We start from the raw sequence: 21,955 nt of genomic DNA, 5'->3' as shown, positions 1-21,955 counted from the left end.
TCTCACAGAGAGAGGTCTTTAGTGGAGGACCACAGCAGTCACTCTTTAGGCCTGTTTAGCTACACATTTTAATAAATTTTTGAAATGGATGCATAGATGGCACCCTTCTCAGATTCACAGTTGACACAAAACAAAGAAGGATAATTGATACCTAGGCTAATAGAATTGAGATCTACAAAGATCTCAACAGGCTAGAATGATGGGATGAATCCAGCAATATGAAATTTATTCAGGATAAATGTGAAAATCCTACCCAAAAAAACCCCTTCAACTGCACAAGTACAGGATTAGGGAGACATTGGTAGACATCATTCAATTGGAAAAAATAGAGACAGTATAGTGCAAGTTCATTAAGAGTCACCAGTAGGATGTATTTAGTTTGGTACACTGTCCTATTTTCATCTCTAAGTTGGTCTATGCATCCCCAGTATATCGACAACAGTCTCTTAAACAGTTCTCCCTTTTCTTCCCCCTACAGGATAGTTTGATAATTCTGTTCATGAGAACACACAATTTTAGGTTGAATTAATGAGGAATGATGTGAAGAATGATAGTTATTCCTATGATACTGTCCTCTGATTAGACAACATCTTGAGTATTGTGTTCAGTCCTGGGAGCCACATTTTAGGAAGGGCATTCTTTAAGCTAGGGTTGTTTTCAGAGGAGGGTGATGAGGATGGTAAGGGTTGCTCTATGAGGATTGATTAAAAGTCCTTGGGACTTTTAATCTGGAGGAGAGAAAACTTATGAAAGCATGATAGCTTTTTCAAACATTGGAACCTCTACCCTCCAATTAGATAGAGCTCTGGACCTGGAGTCAGGAAGACCTGAGTTCAAATCTGGCCTCAGACACTTACTGGCTTTGTGACCCTGGGCAAGTCACTTAACCCTGTTTGCCTCAGTTTCCTCATACATAAAATGAGATGGAGAAGGAAATGGCAAACCACTATTTTTGCCAAGAAAAGCCCAAAAAAAGGGGTCATGAAGAGTTAGACAGAACTGAACAATAACATCTTTTAGGGCGGCTAGGTGGTACAATGGATAGAGTGCCAGGTCTGAAGTTAGAAAGACCCATCTTCATGAGTTCAAATCTGGCCTTAGACACGTACTAGCTGTGTGACGCTGGGCAAGTCACTCAAACATGTTTGCTTCAGTTCCTTATCTGTAAAATGAGCTGGAGAAGCAAATGGCAAACCACTCCAGTATCTTTGCCAAGAAAACCCCAAATGAGGTCTTGAAGAGTCAGACATGACTAGATAACAACAACAACTATGCACCAGGCACTGTGCTAAGCTCTTCACAAATATTATTTCATTTGATCCTCATAAAAACCCTGGAATTCTATTATTATCCCCATTTTACGGTTGAGGAAACTGAGGTGAACAGAGGTTAAGTAACTTACCCAGGGTCACATAGACAGTAAGTGTCTGAGGCTGAATTCGAACTTAGGTCTTTCCACAGGCCCAGCTCTCTAACCACTGCATTGCCTAACTGCTATAACTATAACTAAAATACAGTACATATGAACCATTTTGAAGGACTTAAGGATTTTGATCAAAACTTTCTGACAATTAAATCTGTCAAAAAGTGGATCAGACTCCTTTTGAAGGTAGTGAGCTCCCCATCACTGGATATCTCCACTATATGACCACTTGACAGGGTTATGTGTAGAGAGGATTCCAGTTGAGACAGAAGTTAGATTCCTTTTAAGGTTCTTTCTGCGGCTGAGATTCTGTAATTGAATTCCAAGTTAGAGGTGCTTTAGATTTTCTGCCTCCGAGCTTTTGAAGTGTTGGACCTGAGGTGAGGTCATTAGTTTACTGCTTCTGGCTACTGGAAAGAAAACCAATCATCATTCTATTTGGTACCATACATTCTAGTCAATTGTTGGCTACAGATCATAATAAAAATAAACATTATACTGTATGAAAAATTTTTTTAAAAAAAAGATGTCTTGTGCTGCTGAATCACCCACAGTCCATCTAAGCAAGGAAGTAATGATGAGGTCTTGCATTCAGATTCTGGCCCTGACACCAAATTACACTTCCTCGCCAGAAATAGGGTTATCAGGAAGTTATTTGGATTTTGTACTTTACAAACCTTTCTTTTAAATTTGTGCGAATTGGGGATGGGGTGGGAAAGAGCAGAAACTCTAGAGTTGAGGACATTCAAATCCCATTTTTAATGCTTACTTTTTATGTAACTTTGGGTCATCACTCATCACCGCTTTGCGTCTTGGATTACTTTATAGTTGAATTTGAGACTAAATAACATCTCAGTTCCTGTGCAGCTCTAAAATTCCAATCCTTTGATGAAGGTATATAAAGTGCTGTGGACTTACCAGGCTTTCCTTTTGTCTTTTACTCTTCAGTTTGGGTTCCTCTGAACTCACTGGGTATTGGCTATAGCCTCTTTTGTCTTCACTTCCCTCTCCTCTGAAAATCCCTGTCTATTCCACTAAAATAGAAGAGAGTGTCACCAGCTTTATAGAACCAGAGGAAAGGAAGAGGAAAGGAATCTTTATTAAGCACCTATTATGCATCAGGCATTGTGCTAAGCTCTTTACAAATACTATCTCATTTGATCCTCACAACAACCCTGTGAGGGAGGTGCTATTATGATCCCTGTTTTATAGTTGAAGAAACTGAGGCAGATAGAGGTTAAGAGACTTGCCCAGGGTCACAGAACTAGTGTCTTGGGCCTGATTTGGACTTGGGTCTCACTGACTCCAGGCCCAGTGACCCATTCACCACACCACCTACCTGTCATAAGATTTAGAACATCACTCCATCACCCCTTCTTTGGCTCTTTAATAAGATGGTGCTGGGCCAGGAAGGTGGGACTTGTATTTACTCAAGAACTTCATAGCTCATGTTGTCATTGTCACCACATAGATGAGTTGGGAGGAAAACCATCTCCTTGCCAACTTGGCAAGTTACCAAGCCTACACCTTCCCTTGGTCCTATCCCTTTGATAAAAGTACATTGGCTAGGGAGTCAAGAGGCCTACATTCTAGGCTTAGCCCTGTTACTAACTGTTACATTAGGCAAGTTACTTCATCTTTCTGGGCCTCAGTTTCCAGATCTGCAAAATGTGTCACATGGAGTCTAAGCTTCCCTCCAGATCTAACATTGCTGGGTTTCCTTCTCTCTCTGATGGAGATAAGTCTCTTCCTCTCTGGTCTGTACCCCACAATTGTGCTCTTTCCTATTAATTCACAGAATTCAGATTCTGTGACTGTGTTCATTTAATTCCAAGTTGCAACTGAGGATACAATTTGTGCAGGAGATGTTACACTAAATAAAGTTGTCTATAACATGAAAAGGTATTTTGCCTTAGGATATGGCTTCTTTCTCACTTCTAGTTAAAATATATGTCCCTACTTGTTTGTCTCGTTTATTTATTTTCCTCCCCCCTGAACTCCAATTAATTAAAAGAGAGAGACAGAGAGAGAGCTTAATTCATTGTGAGTAGGCATACATTTCATTCAGAAAGATGCTGAACATGCCCAAAGTGAAAAATGTTCATGTTTTCTAATTCAGGTGGTTTGGTTTCTTTCTCTGAGCACCAATTGACTAAATTCTAACAAAGCTGGCCAATGAAATATAGGGATTTGGTCTTCATGTGGCTAGGCTATTGGCTGTTTAGAAGTGTTTGGCGGGGTGAGGGTCTGGAAGAGAGACCTCTTGAATTCTCTCTCAGTTTAAGGGTTTGACAATGATGACGCAGAGTTGAAGAAGGAGAAGAAAAGAACAATGTATTTTTCTATTCCCTTATAATATGTGTTTAGTCATTTTCAATAGTGCCTGACTCTTCATGACCTCATTTGGGGTTTTCTTGGCAAAGATACTGGAGTGGTTTGCCATTTCCTTCTCCAGCTCATTTGACAAATGAGGAAACTGAGGCAAACAAGGTTAAGTGACTTGCCCAGGGTCACACAGCTAGTAAGTGTCTGAGGCCAGATTTGAGTCTTCCTAACTCCAGGTCTGGCACTCTATCCACTGTGCCACCTGACTGCCACACCTTATAAAAACAAAGTACTTTAAATACATTTTACCTAATTTGGTCATCACAATTATCCTGTAAAACTGGCAGGATAAAGATTATCACCCTGATTTTATGGGTAAGAAGTTGAGGCTGAGATGTGTTGCCCATGGTCACAGAGCTCATTAGTTCTATACTTGGAATTAGACCCCCAGTCTCTTGACTCTCCAACCAGCGTCCATTTTGCTCTTCAAAGGGGATGAAACCCAAAGAAGGTGCAGAGCTCTAGCCAGGAACATGTAAAGAGAAAGCTTTCCCTTCCACTCTCCTCAAGCTGCAATGATGACTTCAGCGGGTTCAGGGACTGAGAATTTCAGCAACAGACACTGATCTTGCTGTAAAATAATAAAAACAACAACAATAATAATCAAACAAGCAAATGAATAAATGAATAACCAAGTAAATACATAGATAGGTAGATAGATTAAAGTTATCTATATATTTGGTTTTTATATCACCTTAATTTCCAGACTTATCTCTTTCCCCTTCCTTCTGCTCCCCAGTCATCTCTTAGAACAAAGATAAAAAAAATGGTAAAAGAAGTGGAACAAATCTAACCAATACATCAACTGAGTGTAGCAGTGTATGGACTATTCTATACCTGTAGTTCCTCACTTCTCTAAAGAGAGAAGTAAATATTGTTATATCTTCTTCAGTGCCAAACTCACTCATTATGGTTATTACACAGCTTTCAATGTAATTTTTTTTGTTCTCTCCCTTTAGATTATTGCAATCATTTTGTATTTTGTTTTCCTGGTTTCCTCGTTGCACTTTGTATCAGTTCATATAAGTCTTCCCATGTTTCTTTGAATTGTTTATATTCATCATTTCTTAGGACACAGTAGTATTCCATTATATTCACGTATCACAATTCATTTAGTCCCCAATTTTAAAAGAATCATAGAAACACAGATTTGGGAGGAACCTTACGGGCAGTATACTGGAGCCAGCTTTTACTAGCTTGTGAGAATTGATCGTTAAAGTCTCAGTGTGAGCATTTGCACCTTGAAATTGGCAAATCCTACAAATCTGGACTTGACATTGTTTTATAGGTTGTTCAGACATAAGAAAGTGTTGCATGAAGCTGATTATGGGATGACTACTTCTGACCTTAAAGACTACAGGCTGACTGCAGCTGACCTTGTCATCAGATGTTACCATCCTTCTCCCCATCCCTCCCTCCACCACTCCCCTTCACCATCCATCTCTGCCTATTTTGTAAAAAACAAAAAAAAAAAACAAAAAACAAAAACAAAAACAAAAAAACCAAACAACTCAGCTCTCCTCTTCCCAGATACCCAAGCTTTCTGTATGGACTTTCTGTTGTTATGGAAAAAAAAAAAACTTTATAAAACCACGGAATGTCCCAACACCCGTCTAACCTGCAGTTTCCAAGAATTGTACTCCTCTCTGTTTGCCTGGTATTCTATGAGCACTTGCTGCTGAGTGGCACCGTGTTTGCAATTCCCTTTGCTTCAATTAAAGATCAATTTTTGCTATATTGGCAGTCTTCTCTTTAATTCAGGTTGACAAAAGTAATGGAGAAAATGATAATAATGCATATTAAATGTAACAATGTGTCCTGTGTATATTATTATTTTTATTTTTTATTTTTTGTTGGGATCTAGGTAGCCCAGTAAATAGAGTACTGGGCTTGGACTAAGGATACCTGTGTTCAAATCTGACCTCAGACACTAACTAGCTGTGTGACCCTGGGCAAGTCACTTAATCCAACCCCATTTGCCTTAAACTACTGGAGAAGGAAATGGCAAATCACTACAATATTTCTGCCAAGAAGAACACCATGGACAGTATTGGTGTTGTGACATAGGTCCTGAAGAGTCTGACACAACTGAGCAGCAGCAGCAGTAACAACAATAATACCACCGCCGCTTTTTGGAGAGCAGGCTGTTAAACATTTCCCAGTACGCCACTGCTTAGAGGCCGTCAAGTCTAACCTATAAAGAAGGAATCCACTCTGCAACATCTCTGAAAAGTGGATTAGCTAGATTTTACCTGAAGACTTCTAGCGAAAGGCAATTTTCTCCATCTTAAGGACGTTTATTCCACTCTTGGACAACTCTAATTGTTAAAGCTAAGTCTGCCTCTCTGGAGCTTACAAACTTTCCTTTCCATTCTTTCTGGGACCAAGCAAAATGAGAGCTCTTTGGACACTTGACACCCCTCTTGTTCCATTCTTCACTTCCTCCCCCCACCCCATTCCCACCTTCTCTTTTCTAGACTAAATGTAGCCAATTCCTTGGACAGATCTTTGTAAACACATGATCTCCACCCAGTCCCCCCACCACTCTGATTGTTTCCTTCAGGATATGCTTCTTCTTGTCAACCTCTTTCCTAAGCTATGGTTCAGCTAAATGCAGTACTCCAACTATGGTCTGATCAAGGCTGTGGGGCTTATCATCTTCCTTGCTTTGGAATTTAACTTAGAGCAACACTAGACTTTTTGGTTACCGTGTCTTACTGTTGACATAAATTGAGTTTGTAGCTAATTAATCAATTAACAAGTATTTATTAAGCATTGACTATGTATCAGGCATTATGCTAGATGGTGGCATTGTTTAGTCATTTCAGTTGTGCCCGACTCTTTGTGACCCCATTTGGGGTTATCTTGGCAAAGATACTGGAGTGGTTTGCCATTTCCTTCTCCGGCGCATTTACAGATGGGGAAACTGAAGCAAACAGAGTTAAGTGACTTTACCAGGGTCACACAGCTAGTAAGTGTCTGAGACCAGATGTGAACTCAGGAAGATGATCTTCCTGATTCCAAGTCTAGTGTTCTTCCCCAGTGCTTCTTAAACTGTGGGTTGCAACCCCATATGGGGTCACATAACTAAATGCGGGGGTCATGAAACTTTGGCAACAGTAAAAGGTTTCTGATGTGCAACAACCAAAAATTAATTCAGAATCAAATGTATGATGAATCTGAGGTGTTTCTGGCAGTACTTGCCCATATTGTATCGTGTGACTTCACTGCAGCCTTGGTTCTGAACACACAACATACACACTTTGCGCTGTGCATGCCATCATGCCACACAGTGCCAACAAACACTGCCAGAAACACCTTGGCTCAGATTTGAGACTATTACATGATATGAATTGCAGTGTTTTTACTGTAGGTACAAAGTTTTCTGCTCTTACAGAAATATAATAGTTTACAGAAAATAAAGACTTTTAATATTTTCCTACTGTCATTCCTCAGCATGTAAGCATCAAATTAGTATGTCTTTGGATTGTGTTGTGTTAGAATGTTTGATTTTTTAAATTGCTGTTATCCCCTTTCACAGAAACATAAGTGTTTAATTGTAGCAAATAAAGACAAAAGACCTTTACTAATATTTCTCCACCATCACCACTGTGTATATATATACTTAAGTGTGAACATCAATTTTTTAAATTAAGCACAAATAAATGTAATTTCATAAACTAAGGCTAATATTTGAGAAATTGTTAGCAATTTTTATTTATATTTTAGGACAAAAATAGTTTTCAGTTAGGGATGAGTGGCTAAATTTAGACAGAAAAGGTAAAAATACTGATGACAATGTGGCAGAATCTTCGCTACTAGGCTGTGGTATACCTAAATTGACAAGAAAAAGAAAACATGTTAAATCATGTGGCTCTCAAAAGGGCAAAGTTGAAACAGATTATTGAAATTGAAAGATGAAGTTATATTTTTGACTAAGCAGAAATCTGATTTTGTTCATTTTTTCGTGATGACTTGTGGTTTTCAAAACTGTTATTTGTCAGATATTTTCGAAAAACTCAATGATTTAAACATGTCACTTCAAGGAAAAAATGTAACATTTATATTAAGAGATAAAATTGAAAGTTTTACTAAAAAAGTTAACATATGGAAGAATGGGGTAGAAAATGGTTTTTTAGAAATGTTTACAGCTACAGATGATTTTATAATTGAAAATAACTTTCCGGAAGATTTATCGATCATCTGAAGTGCCTGGAGACACAGCTTCAGAAATACTTCCCTTCAAATTTTGATTCTGAAAAACTAAATCGGGTTCATAAACAACACTCAATTGAAATAAAAAATGTTAGTCATCTGCCATTAAAAATTCAAGAAGAATTTGCAGAGTTATCAGGCAACACAGGTTTAAAACTTGAGTTTCCAAAAGATTTGTTAAATGAATTTTGGCTTGGGATTAGGACAGAATTTCCAACAGTTTCTGAAACTGGCCGAAACATACTTCTGCCATTTTGTACTATGTATTCACACGAAGCGGTATTCTCAGCAATGACGATTACAAAATCAAAATATCAATCAACTCTGATGAATACTGAAGATGTTCTACATCCTGCAGTATCAAATATTCCATCAAATTTAATTCTTTATGTAAAAATAAACAAGCACATCCATCTCATTAGCATGCAAATTTGTTTCCATCTTTAGTAAATGGTAAAATTATATGTATACCAAAGAATTGTTTTAAAATACATTTCTTTATGATTTATTATCAGTAAATGTTTTGTATACCTATTTTGTATGCCTACGTACCTGGGGTCATGTAAAAATTTCTCGGGCAAAAAGGGGTCATGAATGGGAAAAGTTTAAGAAGCACTGGTCTATCCACTGTGCCACCTAAGTAATGAAAGTGGGTAAAAACCTCTCACTTCCTGACTTCAGGTGAGATATTTTTCGTGATTTCATGACACTTCCTGTTAGAACTTTTTAGTGTTCTGTCTTAGATCCTGATAGTTTAAATAGTGATCAAGTCTTTCATTTTTTTTTTCAATTGTGGTTTCCCTGTCTCTTTTTCCTCAGCAACTATTTAAGAACTCTCTCTTTAATAACCCAACCTCACCTCCACACTTCACCCCTACAACAGATGAGGTAAATTTCCTCTTCCCTTAGAAGACTATCTAGTGGAAACACATTACACTTTCCTTCTCCCCTCCTCAAAAACTTTGTAGCATTATCACCCATTCTCTCCTCCTTTCCGGTCATAGCTATATGATAGCTAACAGATAGATAGAATGTTTATTAAACATTTATTATCTCCCAAGAACTGTACTAAGCCCTCAGAATACAGATATAAGCAAAACCCAAAATAAATAAATAAATAAATAGATAAATAAATGAATGAATGAATGAATAAACCCTCTGGGAACACAGATATAAGCAAAAACAAACAAAAAGCAACAAACCCTGGGAATACAGATATAATAAGAATAATTTTAAAAGGATAGCTTTTACCCTCAAGTATCTTACATTACAATGGAGGGAAGACCACATATAAAATGTAGCTGGAAGGGGCTATAAACCAACTCCATACAATATTCACAACAATCCTTTGGGATTGGTTATACAAGAATTGTTATTATTTTTAAGTCTTATTTATTTTATTCTGAATTTAAAAATGAAACAAGCATTTCCATAACATAGTAGAATAGGAGAAAAAAGATGATTGCATGTGAAACTGCAAATCTATTATGTACAACTTGCTATTGTTTTTAAATAGAAAATCAAGTTATCATGTACCTTTCTTTTTCTTTTTTTCTTCCTTCCCCTCCCCCCACCCATATATTATTACAGTTTTACGGAAGGGGAAAATGAATCTTGGAAAGGTTAAAATAGGATCACAGATATAGAGCTGAAAGACCCCTTAGTGGTTTTTGAGTCCAACCTTCTCTTGTACAAATGAAGAAACTGAGGCCTGTATAAATGAGTTATGTAGGCAGTAAGGGGCAGTGCCAGAATTAGGATCCATTCTCTGACTCTATGCAGCACTTATCTTACTGCACTATGATGGCCACAAATATATTGCTAATAAGTATTGAAATTAGGACTGAAACTCAGGTTGTCCAGCTCTGAATCAACTATGCCAAGCTGCCCCCATGGAATGAAACAGCTATAAAACTCTTTAAAGAGATAAAATGAGGGAAATACATTGTTCACCTTGAGTGTCTCCTTCAAAAAGCTCCAGAGTGCACTAACGTAGTCTGAGTTGTGGAGAGGAGGAAATCCTTCCTTTGCAGCCATCCTGGATTTTCAACAAATATTCACGGCTGCTTCTGCTGCTGCGGCATGGGCTGTAACAGTTCTCTTGTCTCAAGAGAAATCTGGGGCAAACTACTCAGTTTGTGCTCTCTGCCATCTGTGTTTCAAACCTGCTTGGACATAACATCCTGCCCACTAAGTGTGAGTCCAAGACAGAGATTGACAACTCATCATTTAAGTAGCCATGTTTGAAATGCAGAGGACCTTGGCTAATGGTGAGCAGTGATGAGTGACCTCCAAACTATTCTTTGAATTATCTATCCATTTGAGTTCTCTCTAGTCTATACCCCTTCCTAGTATTTTAATCTCCAAGAATATGACTCATACTATAATGACTGTAATAAATTGAAAATAGATTTAATGGAGAAGAATAGCCATGGTGGGGCAAATTGTTTTCAACAGATAGTGTGGTTTCAATTGGCACATGGTATGATGAGGAAAGAGTTTAGGACATACAGAAAGGAGACGGGTTCAAATTCTGTTTCTGGGACTTATTAGCTATATTGACCTTAGATGTTTATTTAACCTCTTTGAACCTTTGTTTCTTAATCTGTTTAAAAAAAAAGGAGGGGCAATAACACTTGTGCTGCACCTGGGGACACCTCCAATTTTCATGTAGGTCACCCTACTCATATACCTAGTCAAAACCATAGATTACAAGCGCTCTCTTATCTCACCCCCTTCCCACTATCATGTGTTTTCTTTTGCTAGTAAAGCAGAGGATACAATTCAAAACAGAAACATTTAATAAAATAGCATAGTAAAAAAAAGTAGCAATAAATAATCAGTAAATATTTATTAAGCATTTACTGTATGGTAGGTACTGTACAAGACATAGGAGATACAAATAAAAAAGGTTATCCAACCTTTGCCCTTTAAGAAAATTATATTCTGATTGAGAGATATAATACATAATAGAGGAATGGAGGTATGGGAAGGAGGTATCAAATTCTAGGCCTGATGACAGTTTGTAGCCCTAAAATATCTAACAGGGTTAAATTGTAATTGGAAAATGCTTAACAAACTAAATAAAAAATACAACACAACATAGATAATGTTAATTCATGGTTTTCAACATTAATATGTGGCCCATGGAGGTCCATTTTTATTTGAGTTTTTTGACACCACTGGAAGATAGTTGCAGGTAATATGAACGAAACTATTCAAGAATAGTTTGTTAAGCCTGGTCCAGTAACAATAGTAGTATTGTTGTGATTATTATTTCCAGAGCAAGAGGAAGAAAAGGAAAGACAGGAAAGACTGAGGGTGGGAGGGGCAGTATATGGTGGACAACTTGGATAGGATGTGAAGCACAGTCTAGGATTGGTTAGATATCAAATACTTACCCCCGTAAACCTGGTGTACACGTTCCTATAAATTCACATATTCTCACTTGGAAAAGTGAACAAACCTGAGGAATGTGTGTGGAGGGACACACATGGAGGGAACACATATGGGGAGCGTACCTCAAGTCTTCGATTTGGTTAAGGCTGCTGTTGTCTTCAGGTGATGTCATCACGTTGCTCCTGCTGGGACTGCTTCCTGCTGGTCTTATGCAGTTTTCACCATGCGTGAAGGTGTGGAATTCAGTCTCCATCAGTCATTGTTCCTTGCTGGTCTCATGTAGCTGCTGCTGCTTGACAGTGTTCTGCTGGTGCCATGGTTGTTACTGGGTAACTGCCAGGCCTGGCCTCACTGGGCATGAAGTTGGAGAACTTTCCATTGCTTCCAGCTTCTAAATTTACTTGGAGTCTTCAGATGACATACCATTTCTTCCCCCCTAAGTGGAGGAGTGGGCTTGCCATCTCTCTTTAGCTTAAATACCACCCAAGTAGCTCAGAGGCTTAACACAGAGCTCTTTTAGAAAGGTGGGGCCTTCATACATGCAGTCATTAAACTGCATTGGGGGTGGGGGATAGGGAAAAGGGGAAATGTGGCTTTTCTCCTTCATAAGGACAGCCTGTTACATCAAAGAACCTTGGTTATAATTGGAACTTCTCCCAAAGGAAAATCCTTTCCCCAGAAACCAAGCTTTTTGGATCACAGGATAGTTAGTCACTAAATAAGGGCAATTGAGGCAGTTAGGTGGCACAGTGGATGGAGTGCCAAGCCTGGAGTCAGGAAGACTCATCTTCCTGAGTTCAAATCCAGCCTCAGACACTTACTAGCTGTGTGACCCTGGGCAAGTCACTCAACCCTCTTTGCCTTAGTCTCTTCATTTGTAAAATGAGCTGGAGAAGGAAATGGCAAACTACTTCAATATGTTTGCCAAGAAAACCCTAAATGGGGTCATGAGGAATCACACACAAATGAACAACAACAACTAGTAAGGGCAGTATCCCTAACTGAAATTTCTTACTGATTCTAAGGTTAGAAAGTCATTGAATCTTCTTTCTTAATGCCCAGTTGCCAAACCCTGCCCATTTAGCCTCATTTTAGGGGTTGCCTTTCCGACAATCCATCAAGAGCTATCTGGGTCTGAGAAGCCCCAGAATGTTAACCTCGAGATTCCCTTGATGTCTCATGCAAATGAAAAGGACAGAGAAAGTCATTGGAACCAGCTAAGTCAGGAAGTAAGATTATTGTCTTCTTTTTGTCTTGCCTCTTTTTTGCCTTTATTACGTACATATGGCTGGCTAAAACCTTTTCTTGACTGTGGTACACACCCAATACTTATAGTACCTACCTCACAGAAGAGTATGAAGCAGACACTTTATAAATAATAAATCACTATCCAAATGTTAAATTATTATTTTTAACCCATTTTCAATGTATTCTAGAGTTCCCACAGATTACTGGGTTTAATACAGAAGTTGTTTGGAAGATAAGTATACCTCATTTGGCCTCAGCTCCCATTCTAGATATGGTAGCAAGATTCAGAATTACCTAAACTCAGTCAAATCACTTTATTAATAGGATAGAACAAGAAACACGCATTTTTTTTTTTTTTTGCTTTTTGGTGAGGCAATCAAGGTTAAGTGATTTGCCCAGGGTCACACAGCTAGTAAGTGTCAAGTGTCTGAAGCTGGATTTGAATTCAAGTCCTCCTGACTCCAAATCTGGAGCTCTACCCACTGCACCATCTAGCTGCTCAAGAAACATGTATTTTAAAAGTGAAGTATTTCATCAGGATTTAGACAATTAGCAAATGAATAGAGAAAACCACCTCATACACATTCTCAAAGAGTTACAACTTAATCCTCACTAACACCCAGTAATCCCACAAAAAATTCAGCTGAGGAGAACCCAGGAAAATGATCCCAAGAAAGATTCCTGCACTAGAATAAGGAGAAATCTCTTGATGAGCTGGCAGTTACTTCAAATCTCTCAGCTTGCTTTTGGGAGCTTTACAGAAAGGCTGCATCAGAGTGGGACATGTTCTGGAATGAAATGATGCTAACAGACTCCATGTGGAATCAGACACCTGGAATCCTTTCCATTCTAATCTCTGTAACCAAGAAGATGCCTATAATGCAGACGTGTTCACTCAGGAGACCAAGTCCCCTGACTTTGGGCTGTTCCAATAAGATTCCCCACCCTTGGTTGATATGGAATACCTTATTCCCTGGGTCTGAGGAACACCAGGATTTCTGAGGTCTTAGATACTGAATCCCTACCCCTTCTCTTTTTCTCCATCTCCCCCCTCCCCTCACACACGCAGGCACACATCTCATAAGATGTCAATCCTGGGAACTTCCAGCAGGCATCCTGGTAGTCTGACATGTCCTTAGCTGGCAGTGATGAAGACCACAGCAGTTACGGCCCCTCGCATCCACTTGTCTGACAGCTTGAATCACCTACTGAGGTTATCCCTGCATTTCTAATTCCAAATTAATTGTAACTCAAGCCCAAGACCTTGGTTGTTTGTTGTTCCAATCATCAGTCTGAGCACAATCCGAGCCAATCCTCACTTCTGTCGAATTCTAGGACCTTAAAATAACAGGTTCAGATAGCAATTCTTTACACCGTTAATTAAAAATAAGGAGCTCTTTATCAGAGAGCTGTCTTTTGGTGTGTCCTCTCAATGGAGGGGCTGCTTGGGTAGTGTGTACATCTTGCTAGTTCAAAAGTCATGTGCCAATGAGCCTAGCACAGTGCCTGACACATAGTAGGCGTTTAAGAAATGTTTATTGAGTTAAATTGAATTGAATGTGGGAGCAGGAGGGCAGCCTTTCTCACTCAAAGGACCTTTGATTTGAAAACCTTCCACTGAGAATTGAGCAGAGCCAAAATGAAAGGAAAATTACCATCTGAACTTTGACCTGCTGTGAGCACACCATCTGCTTTCTGATTGGCCTGTTTCCAAAACTGAAGGCAAAGCCCAAAATTCTTACTTTCACTCTTAAATGGGAATTTTCTTCTGCAGGAAGAATACTTTCACCAGAGCCTTGGTGTTGTTGAGACCTGTGCTTCAGGCAACATAGCATGATTCCGAGGACAGAAGGCATTCCATAGCTCCACTCTTTCTTCCACTATTAAGTTCTGAGATGGGATCTCAGGTGTGTCTTTCTTCCCACTACCACCATTCCTTTCTGGCCTGGGTTCCCTACCATCCCGGCTTAGTGAAAAGGTGAAGGCATAGATCTTTTCCTTTATCTCTTGCCCTGCCACCTGAAATCTGTAAACAATTCTTCCTTTAGGTGTTTCTAACAGTTTTGGGGGGGGCTTTTCCCCATACAATGGTAGAATTGTACATGGTTCCAGGGGTCTTATCTCTCTTGCCTGATTGAACCCCTTCTTTCAAATCTCATTTTCAAAATCATCCGGCCTAATTCTGTCCAGTCCAAATACCAGATCAAGCTTTAGGTTTCTAACCTAAAATGCACATGTTCCTAGGACCTTAGAATCATAGACCTCTGTCTGGAAGTAGCCCCAGTGGTCATCTAGTTCAACCCCTTCATTTTACAGTTGAGGAGACAGAGACCCAGATAAGTTAAGTGACTTGCCCAGGGTCATAGAGGTAAAGTATCAAGTGGTAGGTTTTGAATCTAGCTCCCTTTAATTCTGGACTCAGTATTGTTAAGGACACAAAACAAAGTCAAATATGTAATTATCATGACCAATCTTGGCTCCAGAGGAGAGATAAGAATATGTACCATTCTTCTTTCATTGAAAAAGTGGGAGGGTTATGGGTATGAAATGCTATATACACTGTTAGATATAGTTATTGTGTTCATTGCTATTGCTGGCCTTTTTGAACTATTGTTACAAGGGACTGATCAATGCGGGGAAAGGAAAGAAAAGAGGTATATCTGGAAATGTCTATGATGTAAGACAGTACTGTCAAATTCAAATAGAAATAGATTCTGCAGGTCACATATTGATTTAGAAAACCACAAATTACCATTATCTATATTTCATTGTATTTTTAATTATTTTGTTAAACATTTCCCAGTAACATTTTAATCTGGTTCAGGCTGTACTTGGGAGATTTGGGGCCCCTATATGACTGCAAGTTTGATACCTCTGATATAAAAGACACCTGAAGTTAAAAGTATAGTGGACAGAGTGCTAGACCTGGAGTCAGGAAGACTTGGGTTCAAATTCTGCTTCAGACACTTCCTAGCTCTGAGATCCAGGACAAGTAACTTAATTTCTCTGGGCCTCAATTTCCTCATCTATAAAATGAGGGGGTCAGACTCAGTGACCTCTGAAGTGTCCTCCAGCTGTAAAAGTGTAGTTCTATAAAAAATGAAAGGCATCAACAAAATAACAAAAGAAGCACACTCCTCATTCTCTATCTTCTACTTCAGAAAAACATTTAGCCATCTGATATTCCAAGTTTTTTCCCTTGGGCTTTAAGCTACAAGAATATTATGGTCAAGAGTATGCTGGTAAATGTTGGACAACTGACTCTCTGGAAGAAAAGTGTACACATGACACACTTTAAAGTTTAATATGTATTGATATTTTCTCCATCGCTTTTTTAGGTCTAGACAATCAACAAAACAACAAACCAAGCCCTGATTTGTAGCATTTGTTGATTTCTGAGGAGTAAATGCTCACACAGAAAATTTAACAATCAGTTATTAAGAGCTGGTTCCAGCATACCCCTGAATTATAGTCATCTCTCTCATCCCTTAGGCACTGACTCTGTGCCAGCTACGATACTAGGTAATGGGGTACAGATGCAAAGAGTGAAGCCATCCCTACTCTAAGTAGCTTATATTCTGTTAATGCTTTAGCCGCTAAAACCTTTCTGTCCACTCTCCATCTGTCTGCCTCTGTTTCTATCTCTGTCTCCTTCTCAGTCTCTGTCTCTCTGTAGGTCTGTCTCTCTCACACACGCACACATACTCACACGCTTACCACGATCTATTCTTTCCATCCTTGTCTGCCTGAAGCAATTCCACAGCTAGATTGTAACAGCTGGCCCTGCCCTTTGCTAGACCACCATCATTCCTTTTCATGACATCCACCATCTTGCTCCTCGCATGAAGGTCTCTTGCCAGACTGACTTTTATCTTTTCTGTTCTGATAATGAGCCCCCTGATGCACCTTCCCTGGCTCGCAGTTCTGGATTTGCTGCTTGATATATCCATTTTGATAACCACTAGATAGATTTCATAGAAGTTAATCAGGTGGCACTTGAAAAAAAATTCGAACAAGTTTTGAGGGTCAGCACTTAGCACAGTGCCTGGTGCATAGTAGATGCTTAATCAATGCTTACTGACTGACTGTTTGGAGGAGGGCACTCACAGCCAAGGTTAAGGCTCAAATGTGTTTGTGAGTTTACCAAACATGGAAAGTTGAGGCCATTCCTTTGTCTAACTTGTCCTTTTGCTTTTTGCCCACCAGCTGGCAGATTTTAGGAATTTGTCCCCTCATGGGCCTTTAAGTGATTCTGATTTTCACCCTACTTCAGGTGAAAGCAACTTTTTCCTCCTCTAGCAACTCAACCTCCTCTATTTGCCCATGTGATTCTTGACATTGGCTAGTTCATACTATGTTTATGGTTGTTCTCTTTTTTCTGCTCCCCAAAAAGCTCAAACGTCACTTCATCTATGAAAGAATGGGTGTCAACGCTACTGATACCATTCAGTCTTGGCCCTTGGTGGGAGTGAGGAACAAAGACGCAGGAAATATATACATCTCTCCCCTTCCTCCCATGCCCCTAGTTCTCTGAGATTTATCCTGGGTGTTTGTGGAGAAAGATAGGGACCAGTATATTGGTAGACTCCAAGTTTTACATTAGAAAGAGAGTATTCAGAACCCACAGTAAACAGCAAACAGTTCCCCTACCAAAAAGGCCTGGGTATGGCACTATGAATGGAAATAGGCAGGTAGACCAAGGTCAGCTTATGAAAGAACAAGAATTAGAAATTCTGATTCCAAGCCCCAATTCCATTACTGAGTAGCTGTACAACCTTAAGGGAAACTTCTCTGACTCCTTCCAGTTTTCTCATGTGTGAAAAAAGCTAATAATAATACAAACAGGAATGTTGTGACATTCAAATGGAAAAATATTTATAAAATCACTTCAAAAATATATGGAGTTATACAAATATAAGGTATCATTACTATAAATGGGAATGAGGAAGGCTCAATTTGGTTCTCAACACTGGAGCTGACCTATAGTGGGTATACCAACAAGTTTAATAAAGTCATATATGTAAGAGAAGAGACCTCAGTGCCCCATCAAGTGAAGCCCCCTCAGTCACACAAAGCCTACCTTCAGTGTTTCAGTCTGTAGCCTATATATATATACATATATGTATATGCAACCAGAGTCTAGCTATAAAGATGGATAGTATGTGCTTAATAAAAGTTCATTGATTGATTGGTGTGTCAGTGAGTTAACAAAAAATGTCAAATACCAGTTTGGGTAGTGGTATATTTAAGGAGAAGCCAATGTTCAGGAACTCCTGTAATCCTACAAAGCAGAGAAATCTTTGATAGGGAGGATCTCTGGGAAGGAGGAATAGAGGTGAAATAGGGATGAGAGTGGGAGTGGGGGAAGGAAGAATCACCAGCAAAGCGAAGGGAAAAAGAGAGTGAGACAGAGACAGAGAGACACAGAGACATAGAGAGACAGAGAGAGAGCAGAGAGAGGGAGACAGAGAGACAGAAAGGCTAGAGAAATGGTGCTATTTTACAGGCTAGTCAAGTTCTTGTGGGAGGTTATGTTTAGTTCAGTCAGGTTCCGAGACTTACCTAGACATTTCCTATAATTCGAGAGGCTCAAAATTGCTAGAACACACTCCTTGAGGAGTTCTTAAAAGCTTCCTTGGTGAGAGAGTGGGTCTAGAAAGTATAGTAATTAAGCTTTCCCAGTACATGGCCACCCCTATCACTGTGTGAGTAGCTGAGAACAAAGAAGACAAATCTCTGAAACCCATAGTGATAAATTGAATAGGACTTTCCAAAGTTCCTTATATTTAGCTTATTATTCTTATCATCATCGTTATTTTTTATTTTCCTGAAACGAGAGTGCAGATCTTTAGCTAAAGAGGTCGTGGGATGGGTGGCCAGTCTGACCCTATTTGTTATGTCGCCTATAATTTATCCATCCATGCATTCATCAATCCATTTATTGATTCAAGAAATATTGAGTCTATATTATGTAACAGTAATGCTATACACAATGCAACAGCAGCAATAAAAAGCTCTTCTATGCACATATAATACAACACAACATAAAATACACATATAAAACACACAATAATGGCTCCTTTTACACATTTACGTAACATTTTAAGGTTTATGAAGCAGTCTATTGCATTCTTGTGAGGAAGGTAGTATATTATAATTATCAGTTCCCGCATGAAGAAATTAAGGGTCAGGCACATTAAGTGACCTGTCCAAAGTCAAACAATTAGTAAATGTCAGAGTTGTGAATTAAACCTAGATGTCTTGATTCCAAATCCAGGGCTTTCTTTACCATATCACATTTTCCAGTCCAGTCACTCATGGGAATACAAAAATAAATTAGGCTATCCTAGCCCTCAAGATATTTATATATCTAGAACTCAAATAACAATAAGCCAAGATAGAATCTAATAAATGCCATATGATAGAGGCAGCTAGGTGATACACTAGACAAAGTATTGGATTGGGAATCAGGCCTCAGGAAGGTGTGAGTTCAAATCCTGCCTCAAACACTTGCTGGCTATGTGACTTTGAACAAGTCACTTAACCTTTCAGCCTCAGTTTTCTCATCTGTAAAATGGGTATAATAATAGCACCTATCTCCCGAGATTGTTGTAAGGATCAAATGAGTTAACATATGTAAAGCACTTTGCAAACCTTAAAAGTGTTATAGAATTGCTAGTTGATGATGATGATAATGATGATGATGATGATATGTGCAAATAAAGTCCTATGGGCTCTTCAGAAGCAGAAGAAACTAGTTAAAAGTAGGAGTAATCAGGGAAATTTTCATGGAGGAAGGGGCATTTTTGCTGGCTCTCAATAGGCAAAAATAGGGGAAATTTTTCAGGGGGAGAAATAGCATACATACAGATGGGGAGATGGGAAACATGGGATATATTCATAGAATAATAAATTTTACTGCAACATAGGGTACATGGAGCAGTAGAGGACAAGGCAATAGCTTTGTAGTTAAAGGACTTGGGCTGCTCCTCACTACCTGTATTACTTTGGGAACTTTGCTGACACTCAGTTTCTTCATCTGTAAATGATGGTATTGGATTGGATGGCTCTTAACATCCACCTCAGCTCTAAATAAATTGTCCTATGTTCCCACATAATCTTAAATATGATTAGAAAGAGAGATTCGGGGCATAAGATAGAGGGTCTTGAATTTCAGGTTCATAACATAATTTAGTTGACCTTGAGGAGCCAGGGAAAGTTTTTGAGCAGAGAAATGACACAATCAGAGGTGTGATTCCAAAGTTTTCCATAGTGGCTATGTGCAGAATAGATTAGGGTATGAAGTGATAGAGAAAAGAATCAAGTTCAGAAACTTTCACCTCTCTAAGTGAGAGATAATCAGGGACTAAACTAAGACGATGGCAGTGGAAATAGAAAGGAAGGGAGACATTGAGGAGGAAGACGGCTCAGGACTTGTCAGTTGAACAGTTTTGTGAACCATTGGAGAGCTGACAGTCAAAGATAACAAAGGTTTATAGACTACGTAATTGGGAGTATGTCAGTTTCATTAACAGATATAGAGAAATTAAGGTGAGATACAAAGTAATAAGGGAAGATGTTAAGTTTTGAACATTTTGAATTGCTTTCAGCAAGGGAGCCAGTAAACTCTATGTCAGCATAACAACAAGGTAGAAATGCCCAGCTTGCAGTTGGAAATGCTGGAAACATTTTGTCTGGAGCTCAGGAAAAAGGTCAGGGTTGATGATTTAGATTTGGGAGACATCTACATAAAATCAGCATTTTATCTGAGAAGGGATCTTGGAGAATTGACCAAAAGAGAAGAGAATGGTGAATTTCATCTTCCACTACTCTCCATTCATCATCTCCTGCCTCTCTGTAATTTTGCAAAGCCTTCAAGCCACCACCACCTCCACCACCATCACCATCACCACCACCACCACTACCCAGTAATTCCTCCTGTAATCCTGAACTCCTTTCAAGGCTTAGCTCAAACGCCCTCTCCTACTCAAAGTCTTATTTTTTATGTGTGTGTGTGTGTGTGTGTGAGGCAATCGGGGTTAAGTGACTTGCCCAGGGTCACACAGCTAGTAAGTGTCAAGTGTCTAAGGCCGTATTTGAACTCAGGTCCTCCTGACTCCAAGGCTGGAGCTCTATCCACTGCACCACCTAGCTGCCCCCCAAAGTCTTTTCTTGTGCCTCAACTGCTGGTTCTCTTTTTCCTCTTTGTAATATAGTTGCAGAGAAGGTACCAACTTGCCCTGATAAAGAGAGTTCCTTCATCCAGGGGTTCCATATATCAATGAAAGTATAGGTCCAAGTCCTGATTCCTAGCTTATACTTTCTACTGAATTGTCTGTGTACAAATTGTTTCCTTTCCCTCTCCCCCTCCTAGTAATATGTAAACTCCCTAAGGTCTGGTATTGTTTCATTTTTGACTTTACCCTAACAACAAAGTGGAGCAACTAGGTGGTGCAGTGAATAGAGTGCCAGCCCTGGAGTCAAGAAGATCTGAGTTCAAATCCTGCCTCAGACACTTACTAGCTGTGTGACCCTAAGCAAGTCACTTAACCCCGTTTGCCTCAGTTTCCTCATCTATAAAATGAGCTGGAAAAGAAAATGGCAAACCACTCAAGTATCTTTGCCAAGAAAACTCCAATTAGGGTCATGAAGAGTCAGACATGACTGAAACCACTAAACAATAACGTAAGTACAAAGCACAATGCCAGACACATAGTAGGAACCTAATAGATGTTTGTTGGATTCAAGTGAATTTAGAATAGAAGGTTCCTGATTATGTTTGTAAGCAAATAGGAAGAAGCCAATGGAGAGGGAAGAGTTGAAATTATGAAGCAGGAATAGCAGAAATAATTGATAGAGCAGGGTCTCAGAAGAGAGAGGAGACAGGATCAACAGTCCAGCTGGAGGAGTTATCCTTGACAAAACAAAAGCATGAATGTCATCAGAGATTGATGGGAAGGAGGGAGAAAGTGCATAAGATACAGAGAAATTTTTAGGTGTAAAACAGTGGAATTCAGGGATTTCACAGCAAATAGCTTCTGTCTGGTCTATGAGGCAACATTTCCAGTGCTGGCATAATGAATAGAGTGATGAACATGGAAGCAGTAAGACTTGGGTGTTCTGGCTGTCCCCTATGCCTGGAATGCTCATTCTCCACTGTAGTTACTGACCTCCCTGGCTTCTTTAAGATCCAACTAAAATTCTAGCTTCTACAAGGAAGACTTCCCCGACCCCTCTTAATTCCAGTGCTTTCCTTCTTTTAATTATTTCCTATTCATCCCGTAT

This window comes from Vombatus ursinus, unplaced genomic scaffold, assembly GCF_900497805.2.
Source record: "Vombatus ursinus unplaced genomic scaffold, bare-nosed wombat genome assembly UNPS02014798.1, whole genome shotgun sequence".
In the NCBI taxonomy this organism is placed as follows: Eukaryota; Metazoa; Chordata; class Mammalia; order Diprotodontia; family Vombatidae; genus Vombatus; species Vombatus ursinus.
Note: the sequence above shows the minus strand (reverse complement) of the source record.